This window comes from Oncorhynchus masou, chromosome 12, assembly GCF_036934945.1.
Source record: "Oncorhynchus masou masou isolate Uvic2021 chromosome 12, UVic_Omas_1.1, whole genome shotgun sequence".
Taxonomy (NCBI): Eukaryota; Metazoa; Chordata; class Actinopteri; order Salmoniformes; family Salmonidae; genus Oncorhynchus; species Oncorhynchus masou.
The window spans coordinates 32,164,560-32,180,248 of record NC_088223.1 but is presented as its reverse complement, the minus strand read 5'-3'; positions in this window follow the sequence as shown (position 1 = coordinate 32,180,248).

The following is a 15,689-nucleotide window of genomic DNA, read 5'->3' as shown; positions in this document are numbered from 1 at the left end:
CCGCCTTAGAGAATCTATCGACAACCGTAAGAATAACTGTCTTCCCCGCTGATGAAGGCAGTCCGGTGATGAAATCTAAAGCGATGTGAGACCACGGTCGAGAGGGAATGGGAAGCGGTCTGAGACGGCCGGCAGGAGGAGAGTTCCCAGATTTAGTCTGCGCGCAGACCGAACAAGCGGCGACAAATCGACGCGCGTCACGTTCCCGAGTGGGCCACCAGAAACGCTGGCGAATGGAAGCGAAGCGTACCCCGAACGCCGGGGTGGCCGGCTAACTTGGCAGAGTGGGCCCACTGAAGAACGGCCGGACGAGTAGGAACGGGAACGAACAGAAGGTTCCTAGGACAAGCTCGCGGCGACGGAGTGTGAGCGAGTGCTTGCTTTACCTGCCTCTCAATTCCCCAGACAGTCAACCCGACAACACGCCCTTCAGGGAGAATCCCTCGGGGTCGGTGGAGACCTCAGAAGAACTGAAGAGACGAGATAAAGCATCAGGCTTGGTGTTTTTGAGCCCGGACGATAAGAAATAACAAACTCGAAACGAGCGAAAAACAGAGCCCAACGAGCCTGACGCGCATTAAGTCGTTTGGCTGAACGGATGTACTCAAGGTTCCTATGGTCAGTCCAAACGACAAAAGGAACGGTCGCCCCCTCCAACCACTGTCGCCATTCGCCTAGGGCTAAGCGGATGGCGAGCAGTTCGCGATTACCAACATCATAGTTACGTTCTGACGGCGATAAGCGATGAGAGAAAACGCGCAAGGATGGACCTTGCCGTCAGAGAGAGCGCTGAGAAAGAATGGCTCCCACGCCCACCTCTGACGCGTCAACCTCAACAACAAACTGACTAGAGATGTCAGGTGTAACAAGAATAGGTGCGGATGTAAAACGATTCTTAAGAAGATCAAAAGCTCCCTGGGCGGAAACGGACCACTTAAAGCACGTCTTAACAGAAGTAAGGGCTGTGAGGGGAGCTGCCACCTGACCGAAATTACGGATGAAACGACGATAGAAATTAGCGAAGCCCAGAAAGCGCTGCAGCTCGACGCGTGACTTAGGAACGGGCCAATCAATGACAGCCTGGACCTTAGCGGGATCCATCTTAATGCCCTCAGCGGAAATAACGGAACCGAGAAAAGGGACAGAGGCGGCATGAAAAATGCACTTCTCAGCCTTCACATAAAGACAGTTCTCCAAAAGGCGCTGGAGGACGCGTCGCACGTGCTGAACATGAATCGAGAGAGACGGAGAAAAAATCAGGATATCGTCCATGTAAACGAAAACAAAAATGTTCAGCATGTCTCTCAGGACGTCGTTAACTAGTGCCTGAAAGACAGCTGGAGCGTTAACGAGGCCGAAAGGAAGAACCCGGTATTCAAAGTGCCCTAACGGAGTGTTAAACGCCGTCTTCCACTCGTCCCCCTCCCTGATGCGCACGAGATGGTAGGCGTTACGAAGGTCCAATTTGGTGAAAAACCTGGCTCCCTGCAGGATCTCGAAGGCTGAAGACATAAGAGGAAGCGGATAACGATTCTTAACTGTTATGTCATTCAGCCCTCGATGATCCACGCATGGGCGCAGGGACCCGTCCTTCTTCTGAACAAAAAAAAACCCCGCTCCGGCGGGAGAGGAGGAGGAGACTATGGTACCGGCGTCGAGCGAAACCGACAAATAATCCTCGAGAGCCTTACGTTCGGGAGCCGACAGAGAGTATAATCTACCCCGGGGGAGTAGTTCCCGGAAGGAGATCAATACTACAGTCATACGACCGGTGTGGAGGGAGAGAAGTGGCCTTGGAACGACTGAACACCGTGCGCAGATCGTGATACTCCTCCGGCACCCCTGTCAAATCGCCAGGCTCCTCCTGTGAAGAAGAGACAGAGGAAACAGGAGGGATAGCAGACATTAAACAGGTCACATGACAAGAAACATTCCAGGATAGGATAGTATTACTAGACCAATTAATAGAAGGGTTATGGCGCACTAGCCAGGGATGACCCAAAACAACAGGTGTAAAAGGTGAACGAAAAATTAAAAAAGAAATGGTTTCGCTATGATTACCAGAGACAGTGAGGGTTAAAGGCAGCGTCTCACGCTGAATCTTGGGGAGAGAACTACCATCTAAAGCGAACAAGGCCGTGGGCTCCCCTAACTGTCTGAGAGGAATGTCATGTTCCCGAGCCCAGGTCTCGTCCATAAAACAGCCCTCCGCCCCAGAGTCTATCAAGGCACTGCAGGAAGCAGATGAACCGGGCCAGCGGAGATGGACCGGAAAGGTAGTGCGTGATCCAGAAGGAGAGGCCTGAGTAGTTGCGCTCACCAGTAGCCCTCCCCTTACTGATGAGCTCTGGCTTTTACTGGACATGAGGTGACAAAATGACCAGCGGAGCCGCAGTAGAGACAGAGGCGATTGGTGATTCTCCGTTCCTTCTCCTTGGCCGAGATGCGGATACCCCCAGCTGCATAGGCTCAGCATCCGAGCCGGCGGAGGAGGGTGGCAGTGATGCGGCAGGTGGCAGTGATGTGGAGAGGGGAGCAACGGAGAACGCGAGCTCCTTTCCACGAGCTCCGCGACGAAGATCAAACCGTCGCTCTATGCGAATAGCGAGGGCTATTAAGGAGTCCAGACTGGAAGGAACCTCCCGGGAGAGGATCTCATCCTTAACCTCGACGAGGAGACCCTCCAGAAAACGAGCGAGCAAAGCCGGCTCGTTCCAGTCACTAGAGGCAGCGAGAGTGCGAAACTCAATAGAATAATCCGTTATGGATCGATTCCCCTGACATAAGGAAGACAGGGCCCTGGAAGCCTCCTCCCCAAAAACAGAACGGTCAAAAACCCGTATCATCTCCTCCTTAAAGTCCTGAAACTGGTTAATACACTCAGCCCTCGCCTCCCAGATTGCCGTGCCCCACTCACGCGCCCGTCCGGTAAGGAGAGAAATGACGTAGGCGATGCGGGCTGCGCTCCTGGAGTAAGTGTTGGGCTGGAGAGAGAACACCACATCACACTGAGTGAGGAATGAGCGGCACTCAGTGGGCTCCCCAGAGTAACACGGCGGGTTGTTGATCCTGGGCTCCGGAGACTCGGAAACCCTGGAAGTGGGCGGTGGATCGAGGTGGAGTTGGTGAACCTGTCTTGTGAGGTCGGAGACTTGGACGGCCAGGGTCTCAACGGCATGTCGAGCAGCAGACAATTCCTCCTCGTGTCTGCCTAGCATCGCTCCCTGGATCTCGACGGCGGAGTGAAAAGGGTCCGGAGCCGCTGGGTCCATTCTTGGTCTGATTCTTCTGTTATGTACTTGAGTGAAGACCCAAAAGCGGTTTTAACAGAAAACAGAGTTCTTTAATGAAAAACAGGAATGGCATAAATCCTCTTCCAACGTTGACAATGGAACAAAAAGAACGTAGTATAGTGCAGGATGCACCTGCCAGGCAGACTCCGACAGGATAGGACAAGGTGGAAGCAAACGAGACGACAGCTTGCTTCTGGCATCAAAAACACAAACAAGAATCAGACACTGAAAGTAGCAGGAACAGAGAGAGAAATAGAGACCTAATCAGAGGGGGAAGAGAGAACAGGTGTGAAAGAGTGAATGAGCTAGTTAGGGGAGATGTAGAACAGCTGAAGAATGAGAGACAGAGAAGGTAACCTAAAAAGACCAGCAGAGAGAGACAGAGTGAAGAGAAAGGACAGGAACAGACATAACAAGACATGACAGATCCTTTCAGATTTACAGGAGTGGCTAGGGACCAATGATATGTCTCAACCCATTGCTAGGGACGAGGTGGTCGATTTGGGGATTCAAATACATGAACTCATATGAGAAGATTCCAAGTGAGTTCTCCATTTAGTAGCCATATTCTGGCATTGCATTCCTTTACATAAATTCATTTAACCCTTGTGAAGTCTTAACATTCTCTATACTCCCCTTGTCCTTATGATCAAAAATGACCCACCTTCACTAAACCCCTAAAATAAAGCAGCTTAGTTGAATTTTAAACCCCAAATCTATTTTGCATGAAGAAACAAACTTTGTGAATATCTTGGTTTTCCCTCTTCACAATGCAGAAAGACTGCATTTAATGAGTGGACACCACTCGTTTTGTATTACAACACACCTGTCATAATAGTTTTTTAGAGGTTTATTATTATTATTATTATTGCTAAAGGTACTGCATAGGTGTAAACATACATTTTTTTGGCAAGAGATAGCATTTGTATAGCCTAAGAAAGTAGCAGAAATGTGCAGAAAGTAGTTTTGAATGCATTTCATTTATGGGAAACAATAACAGTCATGAACATTTTTGGCAACATAGTGATACACTGCTCAAAAAAATAAAGGGAACACTAAAATAACACATCCTAGATCTGAATGAATGAAATATTCTTCTTAAATACTTTTTCTTTACATAGTTGAAGGTGCTGACAACAAAATCACACAAAATGATCAATGGAAATCAAATTGATCAACCCATGGAGGTCTGGATTTGGAGTCACACTCAAAATTAAAGTGGAAAAACACACTACAGGCTCAGTAGTGTGTGTGGCCTCCACGTGCCTGTATGACCTCCCTACAACGCCTGGGCATGCTCCTGATAAGGTGGCGGATGGTCTCCTGAGGGATCTCCTCCCAGTCCTGGACTAAAGCATCCGCCAACTCCTAGACCGTCTGTGGTGCAACGTGGCGTTGGTGGATGTAGCGAGACATGATGTCCCAGATGTGCTCAATTGGATTCAGGTCTGGGGAACGGGCGGGCCAGTCCATAGCATCAATGCCTTCCTCTTGCAGGAACTGCTGACACACTCCAGCCACATGAGGTCTAGCATTGTCTTGCATTAGGAGGAACCCAGGGCCAACTGCACCAGCATATGGTCTCACAAGGGGTCTGAGTATCTCATCTCGGTACCTAATGGCAGTCAGGTTACCTCTGGCGAGCACAAGGAGGGCTGTGCGGCACGTCAAAGAAATGCCACCCCACCCCACACCATGACTGACCCACCGCCAAACCAGTCATGCTAGAGGATGATGCAGGCAGCAGAACGTTCTCCACGGCGTCTCCAGACTCTGTCACATGTGTCACATGTGCTCAGTGTGAACCTGCTTTCATCTGTGAAGAGCACAGGGCGTCAGTGGCGAATTTGCCAATCTTGGTGTTGTCTGGCAAATGCCAAACGTCCTGCACGGTGTTGGGCTGTAAGCACAACCCCCACCTGTGGACGTTGGGCCCTCATACCACCCTCATGGAGTCTGTTTCTGACCGTTTGAGCAGACACATGCACATTTGTGGCCTGCTGGAGGTCATTTTGCAGGGCTCTGGCAGTGCTCCTCCTGCTTTTCCTTGCACAAAGGCGTAGGTAGCGGTCCTGCTGCTGCGTTGTTGCCCTCCTACGGCCTCCTCCAAGTCTCCTGATGTACTGGCCTGTCTCCTGGTAGTGCCTCCATGCTCTGGACACTATGCTGACAGACACAGCAAACCTCCTTGCCACAGCTCGCATTGATGTGCCATCCTGGATGAGCTGCACTACCCGAGCCACTTGTGTGGGTTGTAGACTCCGTCTCATGCTACCACTAGAGTGAAAGCACCGCCAGCATTCAAAAGTGACCAAAACATCAGCCAGGAAGCATAGGAACTGAGAAGTGGTCTGTGGTCACCACCTGCAGAACCACTCCTTTATTGGGGGTGTCTTGCTAATTGCCTATAATTTCCACCTGTTGTCTATTCTATTTGCACAACAGCATGTGAAATTTATTGTCAATCAGTGTTGCTTCCTAAGTGGACAGTTTGATTTCACAGAAGTGTGATTGACTTGGAGTTGCATTGTGTTGTTTAAGTGTTCCCTTTATTTTTGTGAGCAGTGTATATTCTTATATACTGTACAATGAGGAATTCAACTACAACATACTAGTCTTCTGCCATTTTATGAACCATTGCCCCCACCCACAAGGTGTATAAACTACAACAATAAATAAGAATAAAATACGATGATAGCTACAAAACAACATAAATCAATCAACTCTAATTAGCACATGTATGACAGTATGCAAGTGTGTGTGCATGGACTTTGCATATGTATTTATCACATGTGCAGCACATAGTATTTGTTTTACAGTCCTTCTTTGGGGGGCAGAATTGGCATCTCCTCCTCTTGACCGCCACCGCTGCAGCCTCAGGTGGATCAGGACAAGATTCAGCCCCCTGAACAGTTTTTCCAAGCGCTGCAGAGGCTGCTGTACGGGGGAGGCGCTCCCTTCTTTGAATGTGTGGGGTTACAAGTGCCTTTCCCAGCTGCTCCATGAACACCCTCCTCTTGTTCTGCTTATCAGGCATCCAGGTAGTCATGATCTTGTTCCATATCATGAAGGCATTGTATGAGGACACATCAATGATGTTATGGAAGATGACCAGGGGCCAGCGGGCAGTCATCCTCCTGCAACTGTAAATTCCAATCACCTTATCCAGGTTGTCCATGCCTCTTTGTTGTGGTTGTAGTCCAGGATGATGGCTGGCTTCCTGTCCTCACAATCACTGATCTCAGCCGTTTTGTGCAGTGTGCTCAGGAGAACAACATTCTTGTTCCTCTTTGGGAGGTAAGAAACTAGAGTGGTGGTGGGGGTGAAGGCAAACTTTGATGAGAAGGCCTCTCTCCCCCTTGTTGCGAGGAGTGCAGGGGGGAGCTCAGGCTTGTTCTTTCTAACTGTGCCAACCATGGTGATCTTTCTCTTCAGGAGCTGCTGGCTGAGTTCAATCAGTAGCACACATAATCTCAATTTCTCATTGTGTGTGTCTTTGTGGTTTTTGTGGTGTGTAAATTATTTTATAACTGCCGGGTCAAAAATGACCCTAAGACAATCTTTGTACCCTGGTGGTGTATAGCTTTCATGGAAATGGGTCACTCAAGGAAAAGTCATCAAATTTCAAGTTGAAAAAATCATATCGTTTAGGGGTTTTTCTCTGTTGTTAAACATAGTGGCGGGTCATTTTTTGACAAGGGTTAATCAGGAGTGAGTTTGGGCTACTCAACCTGTATTCAGTAGGGGTGTGGATGGTCCTGTCCTCCATATTGTAGGTGTGTTTGTTCAAATGCGTCACAGGGAAATTTTCACAAGACGTCCGCTTATAGAACACCATTGTTGGTTGAAGCTGTATCCACTACTGTTCCAGCCTTCTCCTCCTTACCAATGTGATCCACTAATTAAAGGTCTACTGTATAACGATTGGACACGAATATGGATGTCCTCAGACTGTTATACAACACACATGTAACGGGATTCTTCTGTTGAAGGAGACGTGGACCAAAACGCAGCGTGGTTATTGTGATACATCTTTAATAAAGATGAAAATAGAACAATATACAAAAAAACAAGAAACCGTGAAAAAAAACCCCGAAAACAGCCCTATCTGGTGTAACAAACACAAAGACAGGAACAATCACCCACAAAACCCAACACAAAACAGGCTACCTAAATATGGCTCCCAATCAGAGACAATGACTAACACCTGCCTCTGATTGAGAACCATATCAGGCCCAAACACAGAAACAGACAAACAAGACATTTTGTAAGTCGCTCTGGATAAGAGCGTCTGCTAAATGACTTAAATGTAAATGTAAGACATCCAACATAGAATGCCCACTCAGATCACACCCTGACCAAACAAAACATAGAACATACAAAGCAAACTATGGTCAGGGTGTGACAACACATTCATATCAAGAGTAAACAATGATACACACTTTATTCCACATATCAAGCAAGCGACCCTGTATTGTGTCATTGCATCTCAAAGAAACCGAAGTGTAGCCTACTCAGGCTATGTCATTATTATGTTATTACTATTATTACAGATGCTTTCTAAGTAACTACCTGGTAAAAGCTGGGCTGTAAAATAAAGCATTACTTATAAATAGTACATACATACGTACCTACATATGAATGCATACTTATACAATAAGGCCACTTGCTTTTAAAATTTGATATACTATATATTCAGTTTTACATGATTAAAGGGGACACTCGGGGATATTTCCTGCTGTGCAATGCTTATTTAAATGAACGATATGACCGTTGATTCTTGAAGAATGTAATAATAAGAATTAAAATGCTTCGTGAGCTTAGTACAACTGCCTTACCCTATCACAGCTCTCATGGACTCTCAGTTCTTGCACCCATTGCTCTGTGTATGCATGTACGAGTGGTTTCATTCATTCTTTCATTCATTCATTCACACCAAAGCAGTGGTTAAATTGAGCCGGAGCTACTGTCCCTTTAATTGTATTTAGAGGTCCATTACAACTAACCCCCAAAAGAAACACTGGGGATTATTGCACCCTCTTTATCACCTTAAATATGAGTGGCATCTAACTATGTACTCAAAAATAATTGCATACTCTAACTGCTGTAATATCCTGGAGGATGATGTGGTATGGGAAACATATTTCTACAATTTTTTTTCTATAACACAAACAATGCCAAAGTATGAAATAATCTTTCAGTGCGAAACAGAGGATTACACACTATCAATAGCACAGGGCATGTGACCAAGGATCTACTTGTAGTCTGACACACAAGGCTGAAGTTATGTAAACAAACAGTGTGCATACATTTTGAGCTTGTGGGGGTTACATAACCCTGTCTGCAGGGATGAACCGCAACACAAACTAAAGGAGTTGCTTGCGACCCTAAAGTTCTGGGACACTGTAAAGTCCATGGAGAATAAGAGCACCTCCTCCAAGCTGCCCACTGCACTGAGGCTAGGAAACACTGTCACCACCGATAAATCTGAGAATTTTAATAAGCATTTTTCTATGGCTGGCCATGCTTTCCACCTGGCTACCCCAACCCCAGTCAACAGCCCTGTACCCCCCACAGCAACTTGCCCAACCCTCCCCCATTTCTCCTTCACCCAAATTCAGATAGCTGATGTTCTGAAAAAGCTGCAACATCTGAACCCCTACAAATCAGCCGAGCTAGATAATCTGGACCCTCTCTTTCTAAAATTATCTGCCGAAATTGTTGCAACCCCTATTACTAGCCTGTTCAACCTCTCTTTCATATCGTCTGAGATCCCCAAAGATTGGAAAGCTGTCGCGGTCATCCGCCTCTTCAAAGGGGGAGACACTCTAGACCCAAACTGCTACAGATGAAAGCCAAGTTAACAAACAGAATACCGACCATTTTGAATCCCACCATACCTTCTCCGTTATGCAATCTGGTTTCCGAGCTGGTCATGGGTGCACCTTAGCCACGCTCAAGGTCCTAAATGATATCATAACCGCCATTGATAAGAGACATTACTGTGCTGCCGTATTCATAGACCTGGCCAAGGCCTTCGACTCTGTCAATCACAACATTCTTATTGGCAGACTCAACAGCCTTGGTTTCTCAAATGACTGCCTTGCCTGTTTCACCAACTACTTCTCAGGCAGAGTTCAGTGTGTCAAATCGGAGGGCCTGTGTCCGGACCTACGGCAGTCTTTATGGGGGTGCCACAAGGTTCAATCCTCGGGCCGACTCTTTTCTCTGTATACATCAATGATGTCGCTCTTGCTGCTGGTGACTCTGATCCACCTCTACGCAGACGACACCATTCTGTATACTTCTGGTCCTTCTTTGGACACTGACCTCCAGACAAGCTTGAATGCCTTTACAACTCTCCTTCCGTGGCCTCCAACTGCTCTTAAATGCAAGTAAAACAAAATGCATGCTCTTCAAACGATCGCTGCCCACACCAGCCCACCCGCCCAGCATCACTACTCTGGACGGTTCTGACTTAGAATATGTGGATAACTACAAATACCTAGGTGTCTGGTTAGACTGTAAACTCTCCTTCCAGACTCACATTAAGCATCTCCAATCCAAAATTAAATCTAGAATCAGCTTCCTATTTCACAACAAACCATCCTACACTCATGCTGCCAAACATACCCTCGTAAAACTGACCATCCTTGACTTCGGCAATGTCGTTTACAAAATAGCCTCCAACACTCTACTCAACGAATTGGGTGCAGTCTATCACAGTGCCATCCGTTTGGTCACCAAAGCCCAATATACTACCCACCATTGCAACCTGTACACTCTCGTTGGCTGGCCCTCGCTTCATATTCGTCGCCAAACCCACTGGCACAAGGTCATCTTAAAGTATTTTCTAGGTAAAGCCCCACCTTATGTCAGCTCACTGGTCACCATAGCAGCACCCACCTGTAGCACGAGCTCCAGCAGGTATATTTCACTATGCACCCCCAAAGCCAATTCCTAATTCGGCCGCCTTTCCTTCCAGTTCTCTGCTGCCAATGACTGGAACGAACTGCAAAAATGACTGAAGCTGGAGACTCATATCTCCCGCACTAGCTTTAAGCACCAGCTGTCAGAGCAGCTCATAGTTCACTGCACCTGTACATAGCCCATCTGTAATTAGCCCATCCAACTACCTCATCCCCATACTGTTATCTATTTTATTTATTTTGCTCCTTTGCACCCCAGTATCTGTACTTGTACACTCATCTTCTGCATATCTATCACTCCAGTGTTTAATTTCTATATTGTAATTATTTTCCACTATGGCCTATTTATTGCCTTACCTCCGTTATCCTACCTCATTTCCACACACTGTATATAGACTTTTCTATTGTTTTTTTTGACTGTATGTTTATTTATTCCACGTGTAACTCTGTGTTGCTGTTTGTACTGCACTGCTTTATATATTTATAATATATTTATTTTTTAAATACCACTGTGAATAAAAAATAATTTACATGTAGAGAATCTGCAAGTGTGGAGAAAGAGAATGCTGAAAAGAAATACAAATGTCATGAAAATGTCATTTGTATGTGTGTATGAAAATGGTCAAAACATATCGGAGGCCTGGTATGAATACGAAATTAAAGATAAATGAAACATTTGAACTTGGTGCCTACATTTAACTATAGCTGGGCTCTGTTTGATTGATAATGTAAAAATGCACCCTTTTTCCTCGATGTAATCGCTAATCTGACATATTAAAATAATTGTTTACCTATCCACTTACAGACCAGTGAAGGATACTCTTTTAAGGAATTTGTGTACTGCTGCATAAATGGGTTTGAATTCATTTACATTTTAGTCATCAGGTCCACTGCTATTTCAGCACAATCTCCTCTTTCCTCTCTACTTTTGTCTTATCCATTAAACAAAAAAATGTGTGAGGAATTGGACTTGCCCCTCAAAAAAAGAAAAGGGTATTTGAACAAGGCCCTGGTGCCACGATGTGACAGTTTTTTAAAAAAGAGCATTCATCCAGCTGCACCTTATACATCTGAACAGCAGAGGTCAGTACTGTCCTTTGGCTTTCTTCATTCCCTAGTCAACCCTATGGGGTGAATCTCAATAGTCTCACTCTAGTCACAGTAAAGCAGTCTCTGTAGGCTTGCCCCATACTGCTTCACTTATCCTGTCTTTTCAGATGAGAGAGCAGAGACATTAGGCCTGCATTACATTTAGATTTACAACTGTGGCTCCTTCCAGCCTCTTGTTTCAGTGTAGGTTATATGTAGTGTCACGGGGGTTGAAAAAAAGCATAAAACAGCATAAATAAATACAAATGTCTATTTCGCAATGGACAAATGGAGTTAAGTGAATAAACGTTTAATTAAACAACTAGTAATTAAACAACTATTGCACTCATGAAATATGACTTATACCCATCTATCAGATGGTAGACAAAAAGGGGGCTACATTTTCCCAACTTCCAAAATCATTCACTAGGCCTACATATACCTCTGTAGGGTTACAAAATAATTTTGACTGTATTTTTCAAAAGCAGAGTCAAGTCTGATAAACGCTGAGAATAGCCCATAGAGGAGAGTAAGGTGCACATGGCAGCAGGAAGATGTTTAGGGGTGGGGGAGGTAAGTGCACACATTTTGTGAAGAAAAACAAAATTCTCTAAATGTTTTATTTATTTTGTATTCTGATTTATCTGGGGGTGCAGCATCACCCTCAGCACCCCTAATTTCCGCATCTATGGTGCACATCCAAAGCTTCCCTTGAGAAAGGCCCAGCCGATAGTCACATTGACTGTTTTAATTGAGACGTCAGTAATGAAAAGCTAAAGAAGCATTTTAATTGCGTGTGCAGTGGACCCTACAAATGTACGAAAACCGAAAACAGCCCTATCTGGTGCAAAACATAGAGACAGGAACAATCACCCACAAACACACAGTGAAACCCAGGCTACCTAAATATGGTTCCCAATCAGAGACAATGACTAACACTTGCCCCTGATTGAGAACCATATCAGGCAAAACACAGAAACAGACAACAGACGGCTCCATGCTGACTGGCGGCTCTGGCTGCTCCATGCAGACTGACAGCTCCGGCTGCTCCATGCAGACTGACAGCTCCGGCTGCTCCACGCAGGCTGGCAGCTCCGGCTGCTCCACGCAGGCTGGCAGCTCCGGCTGCTCCACGCAGGCTGGCAGCTCTGGCTGCTCCATGCAGGCTGGCAGCTCTGGCTGCGCTAAACAGGCAGGAGACTCCGGCAACGCTGTAGAGGCGGAAGGCTCTGGCAGCGCTAAACAGGCGGGAGACTCCAGCAACGCAGGAGAGGAGGAAGGCTCTGGCTGCGCTGAAAAGGCGGGAGGCTCCGGCAGCGCAGGAGAGGAGAAAGGCTCGGGCAGCGCTGAACAGGCGGGAGACTCCGGCAGCGCAGGAGAGGAGGAAGGCTCCGGCAGCGCTGGAGAGGCGAGGCGCACTGTAGGCCTGATGTGTGGTGCTGGCACTGGTGGTACTGGGCCGAGGACACACACAGGAAGCCTGGTGCGGGGAGCTGCCATCGGAGGGCTGGTGTGTGGAGGTTGCACAGGATGGGCTAGACCGTGAAGGCGTACTGGAGATCTTGAGAGCAGTGCTGGCACAGGACATGCAAGGCTAGGGAGGTGCACAGGAGGCCTGGTGCGTGAGGCTGGCACCAACTTCACCAGCCGACTAACACGCACCTCAGGACGAGTATGGAGCGCTGTCCCAGGTGCCATCAAATCCCCGACACGCTCCGTCGGGCGAATTCCATACTTAAAGCACCAACATAGCAACTCCCTCATTACTCTCTCCTCCAATTTCCTCATTAACTCCTTCACAGTCTCTGTTTCGCTCACCTCCAACACTGGCTCTGGTTCTGGTCTCCTCCTTGGCTCCTCACAATAAACAGGGAGAGTGGGCTCAGGTCTGACTCCTGACTCTGCCACACTCTCCCTGAGCCCCCCCCCCCACCCAAGACATTTTTGGGGCTGACTCTTGGGCTTCCATCCGCTTCGCCGTGCTGCCTCCTCATACCGGCGCCTCTCCGCTTTTTCCCCCTCCAGTTCTTCCTTGGGGCGGCGATATTCTCCAGGCTGAGCCCAGGGTCCTTCTCCGTCTAATTCGTCCTCCCATGTCCATTCCTTCTGTTGTTGCTCCTGCTGTTGCTTTTGCACTGTTACCACGCCGCTTGGTCCTGTTGTGGTGGGTGATTCTGTCACGGCTTTCGTTGTGGGAAGGAGGAGCAGACCAAAATGCAGCGTAGTTGTGATTCATTTTATTAAATAAGGAAACTATACACGATTAAACTAACAAAATAACAAACGTACAAAAACCGAAACCAGCCCTATCTGGTGCAAAACACAGAGACAGGAACAATCACCCACAAACACACAGTGAAACCCAGGCTACCTAAATATGGTTCCCAATCAGAGACAATGACTAACACCTGCCCCTGATTGAGAACCATATCAGGCCAAACACAGAAATAGACAAACAAGACATCCAACATAGAATGCCCACTCAGATCACACCCTGACCAACCAAAACATAGAAACATACAAAGTAAACTATGGCAAGGGCGTGACACTTGAGTAAAAGTAAAGATGCCTTAATAGAAAGTTACTCAAGTAAAAGTGAAAGTCACCCAGTAAAATACTACCTGAATAAAAGTCAAAAAGTGTTTGGTTCTAAAAAAATCTATTAAAATAAAATAAAAATTAATTGTCATTGCTGAAATATACTTAAGTATCAAAAGTAAAAGTATGAATCATTTAAAATTCCTTATATTAAGCAAAGCAGGTGGCAGCATTTCTTGTTTCTAAAATGGATAGCCAGGGGTACACTCCATCACTCAGACATAATTTACAAACTATGCATTTGTATTTAGTGAGTCTGCCAGATCAGAAGCAGTATGGATGGCCACTTGTTCTCTTGAGAAGTGCGTGAATTGGACCGTTTTCCTGTCTTGCTAAGCATTTATCATGTAATGATTACTTTTGGGTGTCAGGGAAAGTGTATGGAGTAGAAAGTATTTTATATTTTTTTTCTATTTGTATATTTATTTGTATATATTTTCTTTAGGAATGTTGTGAAGTAAAAGTAAAATTAGTCAAAAATACTGTATAAATAAAAAAAATAAAGTACAGATACCCCAAAAACTACTTAAGTAGTCCTTCAAAGTATTTTTACTTAAGTACTTTACACCGCTGGTTGTCATGACAAATCATCTTTATAGTTGACATTTACCCCAATCTGGGGAGGAAGTGTAGCCTAGTGGTTAGAGCATTGGATTAGTAACCAGAAGGTTGCAAGATCAAATCCCTGAGCTGACAAGGTACAACTCTGTAATTCTGCCCCTGAACAAGGCAGTTAACCCACTGTTCCCAGACCATCATTGAAAATAAGAATTTGCTCATAACTGACTTGCCTGGTAAAATAAAACATTTTGAACAAAATGTCTAACTGTGGATGTTTTTCTTCTGTGGGAACTTGGAGATGGACATAAAATGCCTTTATTCATCATCAACCTTTGAACTTAGATGACAGCAATTATTACTAATCAGGCTGTCTTGTCCACCTCACAGCAGTAGAACTCCTTTGACCTACAGGGCAAATGGAAAATGAAAGACTGCTCTTTATGGAAATCACTTTTAAATCAGGACAATGACATCTGTGCCACACATTGCCAGTGTGCCTGGTGTGGGTTTGTTGCATCGAATATCTCCCCATCTATTTAAATAACTTCTCTATGATTATACCATTAGTGTATTTCCTTTCTGTTTCTAGTTAGCTCATGGGTGTGGCAAGTAGCATCAAACTCTCTGACATACTGGGAAGTTGTGCAGGCACACATGTATGAATGCACACACACACAATAACATAAGTAGACAACAGCAATTGGACAATCATATATAGGCCCATACAGTGGGTATCATAAGTATTCACACCCTTGGATTTCTTCACATTTTATTATTGTTTAATTTTTGGGGTCAACGATCTAATACTCTATAATGTCAAAATGTCAACAAATAAAATCTAACATTTCTTAAAAATGAATAAAACATGCAACACTAATGGCAGTGGTTGGAATTTGGGAAGGGTAAACAGGTCTTAGATCTTGTCAAACGGCAAGGTCTGCTAGGTGCCTTATTCACACCTTTTTCTAGATTGAAATAGTTCTTAATATTTCCTGTCACCAAAAGGGTGATAAAAAAGTTCCTAAAATAGAATAATTGCCTCTGAGAGACATGAAATTGTGGATTTTCAGGGTGATTTGGCTTCTGCAGGCGGTCCTGTTGTCTCTAATGCAGTGAAATATTGAGAGGTCAGGTGGGAATTGTCGCCTCAGAATTGAAGGGATGCCATTGGTGCGTGACGATGCCGGTGTGATGGGGAGGGGGAGGCGGCATGTGTTGG